Genomic DNA, 17193 nt, shown 5'->3' on the forward strand with positions numbered 1-17193 from the left:
ACAGATATGCTGCTTCCTTTTAATAACATTTTGTATGACATTGTAATAATAGAAGCAAAGTTATTTATAGAAGCTGTGAAATTGTATACTCATGTTATAGACTTTGTAAATAGCTGTTTATCTAGTATCTGCATATCTAATACATCTAGCAGACGTGTAGAAAGCTGTACAAATTCTACACAGAGACTGAGTCAGGTCTTCACTTTAAACACTAAGAAAGTCTGCCTGTTTGTGGTGGTGATTTCAGGCCCATAGAAGACTGTGGTGTCCTGTTATACAGATTATTAAAACTAACTCAAGCTCGTTATCTCACCAGAATATGAATTTACATTTCTTCCCTGGGATCGGTAATTAATAGTGTATTTTTATATCTAACCTTAAGGTAATCAACATATATATGCACATATATATGTACGGATATATGTTAAGTGGAAGTTAATAGTATCCATTTATTCTTATCACCCTCAGATGCATTGTAAGGATGGGACCCGATTTCCAGAAACATGTTTCCTGATACAGCATCTACCCAGGACACCCTCTGCTTTACTTCTCTTCTCCTTGACATAGCCAACAAATATTTACTGGGTATCTAAGGTCCAAGGAAAGATGCTCAGTCCTAAAGAGGTTACATGAACAAAAAGGTGTTAGCCGGGGGACTCAGTCTAATACACATACAGAGAGCAAGACAGATATATAGCCTGCCTCTCTCTCTCTCTCTCTCTCTCTCTCTCTCTCTCTCTCTCTCTCTCTCTCTCTCTCTCACACACACACACACACACACACACACACACACACACACTCGTGCATGGTGGTGGAGAAGCAACAGAATATGATGTATAAATGAGAACAACAGATAAGGACTAGAGAAAGCAAACATATAAAGACTAGACAAAGTAAATGAGTAACAACCCCATGGTGGGACTCTGTTATTAAGTGTGTGTTGGGGACGGGAGTAGTGTCAACAGGACTCAGTGGTAAAGAACACAGACTGTTCTTCCAGAAGACTTGAACTGGGTTCCCAGCACCCATCTGAGTTTCACAGTCATTTGTAACTCTAGATCCAAGGGGGCCAATGAGCTCCTCTGGCCTCTGTGGGGGCCTGTGTTCAACGTGTACACACCCACACTCAGACACAGACATGTACCCATAATGCAAAACCTAACTCTTAAAAGCAATTCTATTCCAGCAGTAGCTCCATCCGCTAGATAATAGAAATTAACATAGTAAAGGAAGGCTTGGAATATAAAATTGCTAAAGATTCTCAGAAAATAGTTGAGTGTGTTTGTCTTGGTTTGGGTTTTAGTTTGGGTTTGGGTTGTTGTTGTTTAATTTAAGTCAAGTAGGAGAGTGGGCTGACAATGTATGGAGAGCTGGGGCAGCAAAGGTGAGATACAATCCTGTCACTTAAGGAACCCTGCATGCGGTTTGGATGATCACACAGTTAGATGAGCGCATAGGACATAAGGTATGCAGGGATATAATGGATCTAAGGCATAAGGTCTGCTAGTATTTGGAAGCTGACTACAGAGGAATTTCCATGCCATAATAAGACACTTGGACAACTCGGGGGTGATGGGGGGAGGAGGGGCTAATAGAGATTCTTCAGCCAAGAGGAGGTTGGACACCATAGCAACCAACTTCAGGGAACTTCCATTTGAAGCAGATGCAGTGTGAAAAGGAATGGGACTATGAAGGTCTCACAACCTTGTGGGTATCGGCAGAGTCCTGAAAAGGATGCTTGGCCTCCTCTGCATTTGCACTCTGGTCTGGAGACTTTCTCCAGACCACTCATAAGTCACACTCCGTAGAGCCAGCCTCTTCCCACACATGAAGTCTGGCTCTGTTCCAGAGGAGAGTCACTTCTAAAAGCCACCACATGGGTGATGGTTCACAGGCCCAGCAAAGCCCAGCCCTTAGTCAGGGCGACCAGCTCTAGCCTTGTTCCTCCCAGGGACGGGCTGACTGCCTAACGCCAGCTCCTGGGTTTGAAGAATGAACTCAAGCCAATCTCCTAAACAATTCACTGAGAAGTAAGGTAAGAGGAATGCTGGCATCCTTCCCTTCCTGCAGTCCTTGGCCTTGGGGAAAGTTGCTTATAGATGCAAGTTCTCGGAATCCAGCAGGACTCATTTGTTAGAAGTGTGGGAACCCACTCTCTGGGTAGCAATTCATACTCTCACATGAGGGAGGTGGGAGTATTTAAGGAGCCTTTTGTTGAATCCATCTGGAAGCAAGCAATTCTCTCACGACTTATTTCAAAAAGTTTGAGTTCTTCTGTGTCAGGATTTTCTTCAAGAGGTAAAAGATGGACGGGAGCGCTGTATACTGTCAACTACAGGACACTGTTAAGAGCAAAAGATGGCCTGAGTGAATGGACACAGCTCCATGTTCTTGGATCAGAAGGATTCATATTTTTAAGATGTCAGTGCAAGCCAGGCGGTGGTGGCACACACCTTTAAACCCAGCACTCGGGAGGCAGAGACAGGTGGATCTCTGTGAGTTCAAGGCCAGCCTGGTCTACAAAGCAAGTTCCAGGAAAGGCGCAAAGCTACACAGAGAAACCTTGTCTTGGAAAAAAAAAAAAAAAAAAAAAAAAAAGATGTTAATGCTCATCTATGTACTAAATACAATCCAATATAATCCCCATCAGAAGCCCAAGGAGAAGCCAGGTAGGACAGCATACACCAGTAATCTTAGCCCTTGGGGAAGTAAAAGCAAGAAAACCAGAAGATTGTGCTCTCTCTGGACCACACAGCCATTTCAAGGCCAGCCTGGGCTACATGAGACCCTGGCTTAAAACAAAACAAAAGAGATCAAAAGAATTTTTATTTGTCTAAACTGCAAAGCTAGTTCTAACAAATAGAGTAGCATAAAGGTTATATACATAGCCATAATCGCTTGGAAGAAAAAAAACAGGCTGTGGCACTTACCTAAACTGATCTCAAGACTTACTATAATGCCACAATTGTTAAGAAGTTGGGATATTGACACAAGCATAGCCCTGCACAGCAACAGAACATAATGGAAGATCCATAAAAAGCCACACACAGCAAAGACAAAGTTATGTAAGACACAGTATCTGCTTTCAAGAGGTTTCAAGTCTACCGGAGATTATGAGTGTGCTAAAAATGATACTTTAGTGTAATAAATGCTACCAGAACCCTGATAGGGGGCCTCTTACTCACCAGAGAGAACCTGGGATGTTTCACTAGAATAGCTGAATGAAAGATCAACTGAACTCACAAGAAGACAGGGTGAGACAGCAGCATTCTGGATAGCAGTATATGGGCAAGAGAGGGCGCACAAATGGGCACAAGACAGTTGGGTAAATCACAGGCTACTATACAAAGCGCTGCAACAGTTCATGCTGGGAGTGGAAAGAGATTGCATGGGAATGTGAGATCTACAACGCAAGCCTTGCAGAACTAAAGGGAGACTGGGATTTATTCCACAGGCGACCAAAGCCATCAGGAAAATTTGGCATGTGCCTTTGACATGCTCATATTTGTGTTCAGAAATATTACTACTCCATTAGAAGGATTAAAAAGTGGATTTGGTAAATTAGAATTGGAGGTAGCGAGACCAAGCAGGATGTTACCCTAACTGTTTGAGGTTAGGAGGCACTGGTGGCTTACCCTGAGGCAAAGACAATCAGTGAGAGCGAGATGCTCAAAAGCTGTCATGGGGGGTGGGGGAGGGGTACCGTGAGTGGGTGACTGGATATAAGGTCGAGAAGGGAAAAGGAATGGGTGACAAATGTCTCTCTCAGCTGCTTTTTGTCAGGTTTAGCCTGAAGTCTCTGGTTTCATTTGAAAGTGAAAACATTCAAAGATCTCTCTCAGTCAACAACCTACCCCAGAGCAGAATATAAGCATCAGAAGCTGGGGGTGGAGGGATGCGGGGTGGGCAAGGAGGTAACACTGAGTAGGGCATTATAGACCACCTGTGTGGTTACAGCGCCGCCTACCATTTCCAACTCCTGCTCACTTTCCTACTGGCATCCTTAGGTTGTACCCACCAAGTCCCTGGGAGGATACGTACAAACAGAAGGCGCAGAATGTGATTCTGGCATTGTGTCTCGGCTGGGGTTAAAACGAAAGCATTCTCAACCCGTAAATGAGACATGAGTCCACCCCGGGTCCATACTCCCTTTCCTAGTCATGTTTTGTGGCCTTCGCTGGTCTACAAATGATTTATCAGCTTCGAGTCCGGCCAAGCTGGAGCCTAGTGCTTTCCAGGCACTAGACTATAAATGGCTGAAGAAATAATGGGAAAGGAGCAGAGTTGAAAGGCCATTGGGCAACTGTTTTTCTTTAGATTTGTCTGGACTGAGTAACCAGCCAACTAGGGTCAGGCCACCCCACCCTTCATTACTCAATGAGACAACTCATGTGACCGTATCTCTGAGCAGTCACTGGAACTCGTCCTCAAGAGTCTACAGCCCTATGGTAGATATTCTCAAGGCCCTAAACCAGAAACATTCCGACCTACCAAGTGAGCTTCTCTAAAAGGCTGGCTTTAGCTTTTAAAGGAAGGCAAGCCGAAAGAAGCCAGCCCTATTATGAGCAGACAGAAGAAGGAATGCCTTGTGTGCTGGTCTAGGTGGTTCCTGAAAACATGGGTCCTGACTATGTGTTGTTAAATCCTTTCCCTGGGGGAGACATACTCAACATCTACCCCTCTTCTGAGAGTCCCAGCTTCCTAATGAGATAAGATCTCAGCCAGGTTCAGTCTGAGGAACCAGTGAGTTTATTAGGCTTACTTACAGAACAATGAGGGTATAAACTTAAAACAGTCACACTGAAAGGTCTGTACCCGACATGAATGATGACTCCCCCATGGCCACATGGATGGAGCCCTCCTGCTATCCTGCCTAGTTTATATACTCCTAGCCCCTCCCCGAGGCCACATGCCATTCCAGCAGAATTGCATGCACCTGGTTGAGGGGAGCGACTGGACACTCCAGTGAGGGTCCCATGACTGTCTCCAGCACTCCTTTCTAGGAGGGAAGGTCAACAGTCAACAAACCATGATCTACTGATCTTTGACGAGCTGATATAGCTGAACTCATGAAGATGGCTTTGAGGTCATCAGGACACAGCTCTGTGACAGTGAGGGAGCCACCACACCATCTCTAAGTAACAGTGATACCATGAGTGGGTTTACAAAGGAAACAATCAGCTAGGCTAGTTTCTCCTCCAAATCTCACTCCCTGGTTGCTCCCTGATAATACTGGGGTGCATATTTTCATGATCCAATGAAGACAATGTTTTTGGAAATACTTAATCCTTTCATATAGTCTTGCTTTTCATATAGTTTCACAAAGTCTCACCACTATGTAGACCAGGCTGGCCTCAGACTCAGTGATTCACCTCCCAAGTGCTGGGATTAAAGATGTGCATCTCCACACAAACTTGAAAATAATTATTCACTTACAGACTCAGGACCTGTTCTGGGGAAGGTGGGGGGTGGGGAGGAGGAGTCAACACACTCATCTAGAAAGCTTGTTCCAGCTTATTCCTCCAATCCCAATAAAAAGGCTGTGATTACAGCTCTTGCCCATTTTTGGGAATCTCTGATGTCTAAGCCACTGATAAATGTTGATTTAATGTTTATTTATGTACAGTGGGAAGTGAAAGAGAAGGATCTAAACACTTGCTTGGTCAAGAGACATGACTGGATGAGGCTGGATCCTGGAAGGGCAAGAACTGGCTTGTAAGCTTTGTGTGTTTTTCACAAAGCAAAAAAAAAAAAAAATCAGGACAGAGTCCAGCAGAGGCCTTGCAAATGAGAAGTCCAACCAACCCAAACTAAGCAAGGACCAGTCTTAAACCCCTATATTGTTGTCTTGCTTTAGGTTGCTATAGCAAAAAATACCACATAATAAGTGGTTCTGAACAGAAAACAGAAGTTGTGTTTCTCTAGTTCTGGGGACATGAAAGACCAAGACCCGGGAAGAAGCTTGGTAGATCCAGATGAAAGTGCTCACCTCACCAGGTGGTGGTGGCGCACACCTTTAATCCCAGCACTTGGGAGGCCAGAGCCAGGTGGATCTCTGAGTTTGAGGCCAGCCTGGTCAACAGAGGGAGATCCAGGACAGGCACCAAAACTACACAGAGAAACCCTATCTCAGGAAAAAAGAAAAAGAAAAAAAAATCATGAAAGTACTCTTGTGGGTGTGTGGATGGCAATGTCCTTGTGTTCCTCTGGTGTCAAGCAGAGAAGGAAGAGGCAGGTGTTCTTCCTGTCCCATCTCATAAAGATGAAATCTCACTGAGAAGACTCTCCCTTCATGATCTACTCACCTCCCAAAGCTTCCACTTCCCTAACCTTACCTTCGGTGGTGGTGGAGTTTTCAGGTTGTTTTCTGTTTTGCTGTTGTTGTTTGTTTTGTTAACTGTTGTTGGTGGATGTAAGATTGGGGGTTTTGTTTTGCATTTTTGGTGTTTTGGAGAATCTCTGTTCACCAGGCTGACCTCAAACTCTTGGCAATTCTCCTGCCTCCACCTCCCTAGTGCTAGAATAACAGGGGTGAGTCACCAGGCCTGGTTACCATCAGCTCTTAAATTAATGGATAAGTCTACTAATTCACTGGGTTACTCAAATCCCTAATTTTCTTTTTAAATTAAAAGGGAATTCAGCAGATCGGCTTACACCATTTGGTCTGTGGAGCCCAACAATGGCTATTTGCACAGTGGAAAAGCTAGGAAGCCAGTAGCCGCTCACACCATGAGGCTGCCCGTCCCAGCGTTGGCAGTCTGGTGCTGAAAGACTAGAGGATTCCAGGAGAGCCACCGGCCTTCAGTTTACATCGGAAGCCTGAAGAAGCTGGATTCTGTATCAAGGAAGAATGTTCAAGAACAGGAGCAATGGGGCAGAAGAACACACCAGAGAGACGTGAAGGCAGAGAGCTAAAAAAAAAAAAAAAAAAAAAAAAAACCAAAGCCTTCATTATTAAAGGCCATACTTGGCTTTCCTTGAGTTGGTTTAGGTTGGGTTGTTTTTGTTTGTTTGTTTGTTTTTTGTTTTGTTTTGTTTTGATTTGATTTGGTTTGGAGTTTGTTCTTTTTTGTTTTGTTTTGTTTTGTTTTTGTTTTTGTTTTATTTATGTCTTTTTTGAGACTGAGTTTTCACTCTAGACAGTGTTGCCCAGGCTGGTATCAAAATCATTGGAATCTTTCCCCAGTGCTGGGATTACAGGTCTGAACCATCACACCTTACTTGAGATTTCAACATGTGGATTTAGGGGGACACAAGTATGCAGTCTATATAATTATATACTATACCAGAGAACTTCACTGCTAGCTGAATCTATTCATGTTCCTAAATTCTCCAATACTCTTACAGTTAAATATATATATATATATATATATATGTGTGTGTGTGTGTGTGTGTGTGTGTGTGTATGTATATATGTATGTATGTATGTATACACACACACACACACACACACATATATATATATATATATTATAATCTTGGCTTGGTCTTAAGAAGTGATATGTGTTATCTCTAAAGTATGTAGGATGATGCTCAACCCTCCAGGTAACTTGTCCTCTGTGAAGATTGGGACATCATCTTTTCTAAACGGCAAAGAGAGACGAGGCAAGAGACTGAGCTCATTAAACGATGGCTGGACAGGGAACTGCCCTCGGTGGCTTCCCAAATCATGAGTGAGAAATAGATGTTTATGCATTAAGCTACTGAGACTTCGGATTTGCTTGTTATCATGCTAAAGCCTAGATTAGCCTGACTAACAGAGATAACAAGCAAGAAATCAAATCAGAGACTTGGGCCCGTGTGCTTATGAAATAGATTTATTCCCGGAGTCCGTGGTTAAACAAGAACGAAGAAAGAATGAAAGCCAGAGCAGAGGCAGCTGCCGGCACACAGAGCCTCACTTCACTACAGGCTTTCTCCCACTTTGTAGGACAGGCGGAGGGGGCTAAGTAGCCCATGGACTTCGTGGGGTACTGAAACTGGAGCAGGAAAAACCAGAGCTACACCAGAGTGAGCTTTTCTGTGCTGCGCTTGGCACCCCGAGTGCTAAAATACTGTCCCTTTCTCCGCTGCCAAACACTCTGAGAGCCACATACTTCTAGGCCTTCTGGTAGATGTTAGAGTACCTAAGATAAACCCACTATTACTTTGTTGTGACTGTGACAAAGTATGCCACAAGAAGCAATGTGGGACAGGAAGGATTTATTTGGGCTCATGGTCTGAACTATGATACATACACAGCAGGGATATGATAGATAGATAGATAGATAGATAGATAGATAGATAGATAGATAGATAGATAGATAGAGGGATGGATGGATGGATGGATGGATGGATGGATGGATAGATAGATAGATAGATAGATAGATAGATAGATAGATAGATAGATAGATAGATAGATAGATATAGATACATACATAGATGGGTAGGTGGGTAGGTAGGTGGATGGATGGATGGATGGATGGATGGATGGATGGATGGATGGATGGATGGATGGATGGATAGGCAGAGCAGTGGGAATGATTGGAAGGCAGGCAGAGGTGTATGGAAACCTGTTGACATCCCATCAAACCAGGAAACGAAGGAGGACAGGAAGTTGTACAAGGCTGTAAAGCTCAAAGGCCTGGCCTCTAGAGACCTACTTCCTCTAGCTGTGCTCCCCTTTCCCTTCCAGAACAGAGCCACTAGCTGGGGACCGTGTTCAGACAAATGAGCCTGTGTGGGACATTTTCTATACACACCATAAGCAGCCCGCTTTGCCTCGAGCTTGTGTCCCAGACACACCGTGCACTAGTGAGTAGGTCATGTCCCTGCCTGCGTTCCACGTCTTTGATTATCAAATGGAATATCTGAGTTTGAGGACAGCAAAACACTTTGCAAACTAGATTTCCTTTGAAAAGCCTATTTGGAAACATAAAAAGAAATTAATTTATGGACTGGGGCTGGGGAGATTACTCAGTGTATAACAGCATTTGCTCTGTAAACATGAGGATCTGAGTGTGCTTTCATGGAAAAAGCTGGGTGTAGGCAGCCATGTTGGTGAGACCATGGGTCTGGAGGGAGAAAAGAGTAAACTGATATGATTATATTATAATCTCAAAACAGGTATTTTTTTTAAATCTGCACATACTTATGCATACCTGTATCTCAACCTGGGGATGAGGGGAGCAGAGACAGGTGGATCTGGAGAGCTCACTGGCTAGCTAGCCTAGTCAAAGCAGTGAGTGGTTCCATGAGAGACTGTCTCAAGGCATTGAGGTAAAGAGTGATGGAGGAAACACCTGAAATCATGATCTGGCCCTCATGTGTATATGTAGGAGCACATATATCCTCACATGTATGTGCCCTACCACATAACTCATACACACATATGCACCTACACACGTGCAAAGAAATTGCAGGACTGTTGAACAGAGCCTGCACATGCTGACATTATGCAAAGAAGAATCTGAATATCTCCATAGTCAAATACCACCACCAGTTCTTTTAAAATGTTAGCTATAGAAAATACCCTCCTGATGATGAAAAATAACCCCCCACACACACACCATAAGCTGGCTGACTTTGAAAACATTTATTCCTGCCACACACCCAGGGAGGACACCTTGAGGAACCACATGCTCCCTCTTGTTATATCAGATAATTGGCTGCAGAGATCGGCTTATCTGTACTAAACGAGAATTACATGCCCCAGAGTTCCTTTACCTATTGACGGCTACACTCATCTTCGGAGAAGTTTAACAGAAAAAATGCATTGCCTCCATAAAATGTTATGCTAGTATTGATCTTTTTTTTTTCTGTTTGTATAGAAGCTCCATATTTCTCTGTCACCCACTGATCAACCTGGTCTTTTTATATATATATATCAAATATGAGAGTAGTTCAAGGACTTCACATTGAATTCTGTTTATGTTCCTCTAAAGGAACATTCTGCTTTTTATTACGGGAGATTGCCTATGAAAATACAGCAAGGATGGCTCTTATAAGTGATCTACTACTGAAATTCAATTCGCATGCTGCCCTGTACCTATCCTTCCCTAAAAGCATCAAATGGCACAGGATAAGATAAAGAACATGTGCTTAGTTATAAGGCAAACCTCGTTTTTAATATCCAGTTCAGAAACCCATTGGCTCTATGAATCTTAGTGTGACACTTAACCATTCTCAGCCTTGGGAAAAGCAGGGTATCAGTACCATATGGGATTTTTATGAGAATGGTACACCCATCATACATTTGGTAGCATCTTATTATTAGATGGTTAGAAATGAACGCATCGTAATGACCTCAGTCCAATGCCTTACAGAGAAAGAACTATTAAGACAAAAAAGGAACTCACCCAGCTCGGTGGTTGGCCTTACAAGCTTTTGAATCCACTTCTGTGGTGCTGTGGCCCCCACCACTCACTTCTCTGTCCCAGATTTTATCAAAGACATCCTAATTAATAACTCCAGTGGAGGCGTTTTGGTTGATAGCTTCCTGGGCCTCCTACAGATTTTGTAGGCTCGGGATTTCTAAGACCTCCTGCACTCTGCACACCCAGGATCCCTCACTCCCTCACAGTGCCAGGTCCAGCTGATAATACCTGGTTTGTCTCCCTGATTTTAGTGTCCCCAGAATATTTCTCTAGGACACTTTCATTATATAGTTACACTCTTCCTGTCCTTCCTACATGGTCATTCCCAGATTTGGACCTCCCAAACTAGACAGCTCCAGCCTGTCTACATAGAGGACCCTCAGATGCTTCATCCTCCATCCCCAGCACCAACACTTAATTCTGGGAACGCTATACAAAGTCCCCCCCATTGCTCTTCATGTGGGTAGGACTACCATCTCACCCAGACACACCACAAACGAGCAGGATTTGTCTTCTAACTCTGGTTTCCTCCATACTCTACTCCTGTGCTTTAGTACGTCTAGGATCATTCTGTGCTGTGCATCAATATAATATCAATATAATACCACCACGTCCCAGCTTAGGTCTTCATCACACTCCCTGAGAATTACTTCCCCATTCACCTTATTATGGAGTCTCCCAGCCTCTGACTAAACAGCCTTCACACAAGCAGAATCAACTGTCAGCAAGAAGGCAGCTTTAAGAGTGGCCCTCAGACCAACGACCTGTTTTCTAAACATGACAAAACAAGGACATTGAGCCAAAAGGTGACTCAACCGCATCACAAAGTCTGTTTCTCATTCAGCTAACCTTTTAAAATGGCAACATTTACTTGATGAAAGAGGCAGAATGCTGACAAGTAGCATTGGTTTGTTTTTTTTTTTTGGTTTTTTTTTTTTTTTTTTTTTTTTTGTAGCACTGCCAAGAAGCTTTGGAATGGGCCTCCATCTCCAAAATTCTAGATGTATGTGCCGGTATGTGCTGAAAGATACCCTGATCTGAGGCCTCCCTCCCTCTCTAGTTCCATTTGTCACCATGATCAACTCCATCATTTCTGTCTCATCAGTCCAGATCTGTGTCTGGTCCTCTCTGTCCATAGAAACCACATTTACAGGAATTACACAATGATGCGGTTTCACCTTTCTGTTGTCATACCACTATTATCTCCATCGTGTGCCCCGCTCATCATCTCATTTAATCACATTCACATAACAAGGAAATTTGACATCCTTCTGCTCGTGTTTTATGATCATGTGATTACAGGTCTCTATGTAAAAACATTAACTCTGGAAGAGAGGGCATCTGTACTGTCCTGGTCTCCCGTCTGTTGTTTTGATAGAATACACCAAGTAAAAATCAAGTGATAGAAGAAAGGGTTTTTTTGTTTGGTAGGAGTTTTTGCTTGTTTGTTGTTGTTGTTTTGTTTTTTAGCTTACACTCAAGGCAGGAACTTCCAACAGCTAGTCACATCCCATCCACAGTCATTGGTAAAGAGTAATGAATGCATCCATGCTCATTTACCTGTGTTCGGCTTGGTTTCTCGACTATTACACAGTCCGGGACCCTAGCCTAGGGAATGGTGCTGCCGACTGTGAGCCGAATCTTTCCACATCAATTAATTTAATTAATAGAATCCTTCACAGTCACAACCTTAGGCCAACCCAATGCACACAGCCCCTCAATGAGACGCTTGCCCGGTGATTCCAGGTTGTATCGTGATGATAAAGCTGACCATCCAATGCATAAAACAACTGCTCTGAGAGCAAATAAACTCTCCCATCCCAGTGATTTGATGACATTGATGTTCATTTCCTACTTACTGGAAACTCCTTGCAGAATGAACCAGTAGCTGCCTCCTATGACTCTGTTGCATGGGCCGGATTCTGTCATTTCGAGATGGCACTGGCACCTAGGGCCTGGAATTTGTCTTTTGGATCTTCAGTTCTCATCTGATGAGATGAAAGAGGGAAAAAATGCAAACTCATTTTAGGAGGTGGGAACGGAAGTGGACTATACCACTCTTCTCAAATCTATTAACCCAAAGCCAGTCATGAAGTCTTACCTGAACTCAAGCGGACTCAGAAACATGACTAATTATGAGCCTGAATTGGGGGGGGGGGGGTGCAGGCAAGGACCGCTTCATGAGTACCAAGGAGAGCCCTCGCCACATCACCCCTGGACTTGCAGCAATTATCAGTGGTTCTTGGGATTTACTTCCTTAGTGAATAAAGAGCTGGTCTCTTGTGTTTACCAAGTAGTTACTTAGTTACTGCATCATACACTAGGTCTGAAACAGAGCAAGGAGACTGGTAGCATGAAGACATGGAGGAGAGCGGCCTTCAGCTGGTTACGATGGGTGTGCTGTCAAAGGCCATGACAGACACAGGAAGACTGCTAGGTCAACACCAAGTGGGTGGGCCAGGAAGCCAGGCTCACTTTCTTTGGAAGGTGAGGGCATCTTGTTTCTTCATGAGGCCTCCATCTAACCTCCTTTGGGATTTGAGACAAGTTGACTACTTGGAGGGGCAGGAAAACAACCTTCTAAAATGGCTCCCTCATTCATCCTTCGATGTATAGGTTTCATTTCCACAAGCTTAAAGATGGGCAATAAAAGGTCTTACATTCCATTTCTAATGATGTCACATTTTCCCATATGTTTTGGATCCCTAGAGAAATCTTCAAATGTTCTCCTTAAACCCAAATAACTTTCTCATTTTTTAACTGAAACCATTCCCCCATAATCCCTTGATTTCAAATTTTATGGCACCCTTTAAACGAAATGTAAATTTGGAGCTGAAATGGCTTAACAAACATCCCTTTAAAGGAATAGTGTTAATAATCTGACCAACTACATAATCAAAGTTCAGGGAGATATTAATAGAAGATGGTATGAGATTCACCAAAGACACATCACACTACTATGATATGAAACAATCTATTTTAAACATTTGCATGGAAATACCCATGACCCGCTTTTAGGAATGGTATTGAAGCATTCTTTTGTTTGTTTCCTGGTTGAAGATAACTATTAAGATCTTTGTTACCTAATAAGTGTAACATGATTAAAAACAGATAATCAAATGACCCACAACAGATGGGCTGTGGAAGCCTAGAATTAGCAACTGTGAACTCTCAATTTTATGGAATACAGACTCCAACCATAGCATCCTAGTCCTCAGAGTCACAGGGAAACATGAGCTGAGCATCCTGCTGTAATTTCTCCCAAGAAATCACCAATCTCCTCTTTACCACATTCTCAGTCCACAAACCAGCATCAGGCTCAGAAATCAGCCTTACCATGTTTCATCTGCTTTTTAATGACAGCAGACGGAGATTTATGAAGCCAAGGATCATACCAGGGTTTACCTTCAAGCCTCCAGCCTGCCACCAATGACATGTAGGTAGCAGGTCCTTCCTTATACCAGTGGTCTGCCCTGTCTTCTTTTAGCCAACATCCAAGTAGTGCTACCTGCATACTGGTCATGGATGCATTGTAACACTGGGCATGCTCAGGGCACTGGCTGGTACCCTAGCTGGCTGCTATAAAGCAGAAAATACACTTCAAGACACTAATAAGCTGATTAAAAGAAAAGGCTTATAGAAACCAATAGATATATCTCAAAAAATTTACTGAATATTTGTTGATGCCAAATATTACACTTAGCCCGAGGATTAAGGTATATGAAAAAAGATGTCTTAGTTAGGCTTACTATTGCTGTGATAAAACTCCATGACCAAAGCAACTTGGGGAGGAAAGGCTTTATCTCGTTTATGCTTCCACATCACTGTTCATCACTGAGGGAAGTCAGGACAGGAACTCAAACAGAGCAGGAACTTGGAGGCAGGAGCTGATGCTGAGGCCGTGGAGGGGCGTTGCTTACTGGCTTGTTCCCTATGGATTGCTCAGTCTGCTTTCTTATAGAACCCAGGACCACCAGCCCAGGGATGATACCACCCACAATAGGCTGAGCTGTCCCCCATCAATTACTAATTAAGAAAATGCCTTACAGCCGGATCTTATAGAGGCTGTAATTTTAATTGATGTTCCCTCCACTCAGATGACATTAACTGTATCAAGTTGACATAAAATTATCCAGCTCATAAGGTCAGATTGACACAAACAATTGTGAATAAAATCTGTATGAATAAAGAAAGCCCTTAGGGTATAGATGTGGTAATGATATTGGCAAGAGGGGTAATAAATTATATAAAAAAGTGTAACAGCACTTATTGAGTAGTATTGAGTAGCTGTATGCTTTATAGCAAACATACTAATTGCTTTATCTCCATAATAATTATATAAGTGATAGCATGATTATCCTCATTATGCAATTGAGAAAACTAGTGCAGAGAGATCAAGGAACTTACCCCAAGTCACTTGCATCCAATAGGAGGGACAGAATCCAGTAGGCTTCAGATGTTTGGGTATGAACAAAATGGAACCAGAGACGCATCTGCAGATGGGGTAACACTGCTAGTTCTTACAGAAGAGTAGAGGACTGCAGAGGGAGGAGAAGTCGGGATTTTCCAGGAGGAGATACAGTGTGGGCAAAGGCAGTGGGGAACGGGAGGCTGGGTAGCATTCAAACTGAACTGTCAGATGCTGGAGTTCAGAGCAAGGTGCATGCAGGGGAAAAGTGGAGAAAGATACACAGAAAAGAAGTGGACGGAGTTCCAGATCTGTTTGTATTGTACTGGGGAGTGTGGACATTTGCTTGCAGAGGGTGGGAAGTGATGCCCATTCTGGGGTCCTGGCCTGCTGTTTGTTGTTGCTGTTGTTGTTAAACACTGGTCTCCCCTCAACCCTCTGGCCCTACCTGCTTCTCATTTCCATTCAGCTGCTAGTGACATTTTTCATTCAACTAATAAACTCCTCTCCCTGTCCTTTCAGTCTTTAAGAGTTTGCGGTACATGGTCACAATCTCAAATATTTGTCCCCTTCAACGCAAGTTGAGAGTTCATGGTTTTAATTAAAATTCACCAGCGTTTAAAATAACGAAGACAGTCTGCACCCAGACAATCACTTTATATAAAGCTTAAGTTAAAAGTGAAAGTCTAAATTATGGGATGGAGCCTCTGGTAAGGAATTGCATTTATTGAGAAGAGGGTGGAAAGGAGCATAAAGAAGAAAGAAAAGATAAGATGAAGCCAAAGATAAAGAAGGATTGCAGCGTTTGGCTACAAGCACTTTAGAAAAGCAACTCAGAATTTCAAATAGAGATAATCCATGCAGCTGACACACCCTAGATCCTCTGTTTCTATTGTGGGATTCTTGTCATTCTAAGCCTGGCTCCCCATGTCTAGAAACCACAATATGGAATTGTTCACTGGCCTTGCTGGGCATAGGACTGTCTACTATACCTAACCTATGCATCTAACCCCTCTCTTTGCTGGCTTTATATGGAAATTTCCACATATGGAGTTGGGGGCTGTGACTCACAGGGTCACCAAGTATCCTCATATCAGCCCGTCAGCCTTGTACTTTAATTACTCTTAAATCTTGAACAAAAGAGGACTTAGTGAATGGCCACCATGTTATCCTGTGGTAGACCAGAGGGGAGACAAGAAGGAGATAGTTTTCCACACAGGAGGAAATGATCCAAGCAGTAAAAAATAGCAGAACATTGAAAAACAATATTAAAAACAAGTCATCTATTATGTGTTGCTGGAGGGCTTCTCTCCAGGTTCCCCAAGCCCCACAGTCCCACAATCCACTTATAAAATAATCACTCAGACGGTTATATTACTTATAAACTGTATGGCCGTGGCAGACTTCTTGCTAACTGTTCTTTTATCTTAAATTAACCCATTTTTATAAATCTATACCTTGCCACGTGGCTGGTGGCTTACCGGCATCTTTACATGCTGCTTGTCCTGGCGGTGGCTGCAGTGTCTCCCCCCTCAGCCTTCCGCTTCCCAGAATTCTCCTCTCTCCTTGTCCCACCTACTTCCTGCCTGGCAACCTACTTCCTGCCTGGTCACTGGCCATCAGTGTTTTATTTATATAGAGCGATATCCACAGCAATTATGCTAATTTTTAAAAAATAATTACAGACAAAATCCAGTTCTCTACTATGGCAGAACACATCTACATTAGTCCTGCCCCTTGAATGTCACTGGAGTGTCCAGCTGATGGCTGGGTTTCAGTGGGACTTAGCTTCTGGCTTTGTCACTTTGGTTAGTGTCACTGATCTAAGACAATTGTCAGAAAGCATCCCTGTACACTGTCTTCTCCTGAGCAGTGTCCTTCTGAACTCAAGAAAGACTCCCTACTGTTCTCTGGTTTCAGACAATGTATTCATGGACTTCAAGGGACATTCCAAGCATTGTGTGTGTGTGTGTGTGTGTGTGTGTGTGTGGTGGGCTGGGTAGAGGGGGAGGAGATGGCTTCTGCAAGTTTCCTGTGTGTACATGGAAGTGGATTGCTAGAAACTGAGAGCCTTGAGTCACCAGGGGAAGGAGAGATTGTGTCTGACGGCACTCTGACTCACAACATGACTCTTTCTGTTGGTTGGAAATGGAGCCTCCACCGCACGGGAATGGGCAGGTAGGAGAGGATGTAAAGGAAGAGGAAAGTACCTGCTGCATGGATTAAAATAATAATAATAATAATAATAATAATAATAATAATAATAATAAATGAATGAATGAATGAATTTTTTTTAAAGCCAGTATCCTACAGTGGTTTATACTCATGATCCTCTGAAAATTGGGACTATAGTGTCCACAGGCTGTGGAGAACCAGGGGGACATCTAACTCTGAAAACTATTTCAAATGATTCCACTTTATTTCTCTTTG

At 43.1% G+C, this 17193-nt stretch overlaps 1 long non-coding RNA gene across 1 annotated transcript; it reads left to right on the plus strand.

The window, feature by feature from the left end:
* Positions 1-1891: 1891 nt before the first annotated feature.
* LOC119086412 lies at positions 1892-6911 on the plus strand. The gene is made up of 2 exons (XR_005089687.1): positions 1892-2035; positions 6633-6911. It is a non-coding gene; the product is annotated as an uncharacterized LOC119086412 (long non-coding RNA).
* The last annotated feature ends 10282 nt before the right edge of the window (positions 6912-17193 follow it).

This window comes from Peromyscus leucopus, chromosome 22 (assembly GCF_004664715.2).
Source record: "Peromyscus leucopus breed LL Stock chromosome 22, UCI_PerLeu_2.1, whole genome shotgun sequence".
Taxonomy (NCBI): domain Eukaryota; kingdom Metazoa; phylum Chordata; class Mammalia; order Rodentia; family Cricetidae; genus Peromyscus; species Peromyscus leucopus.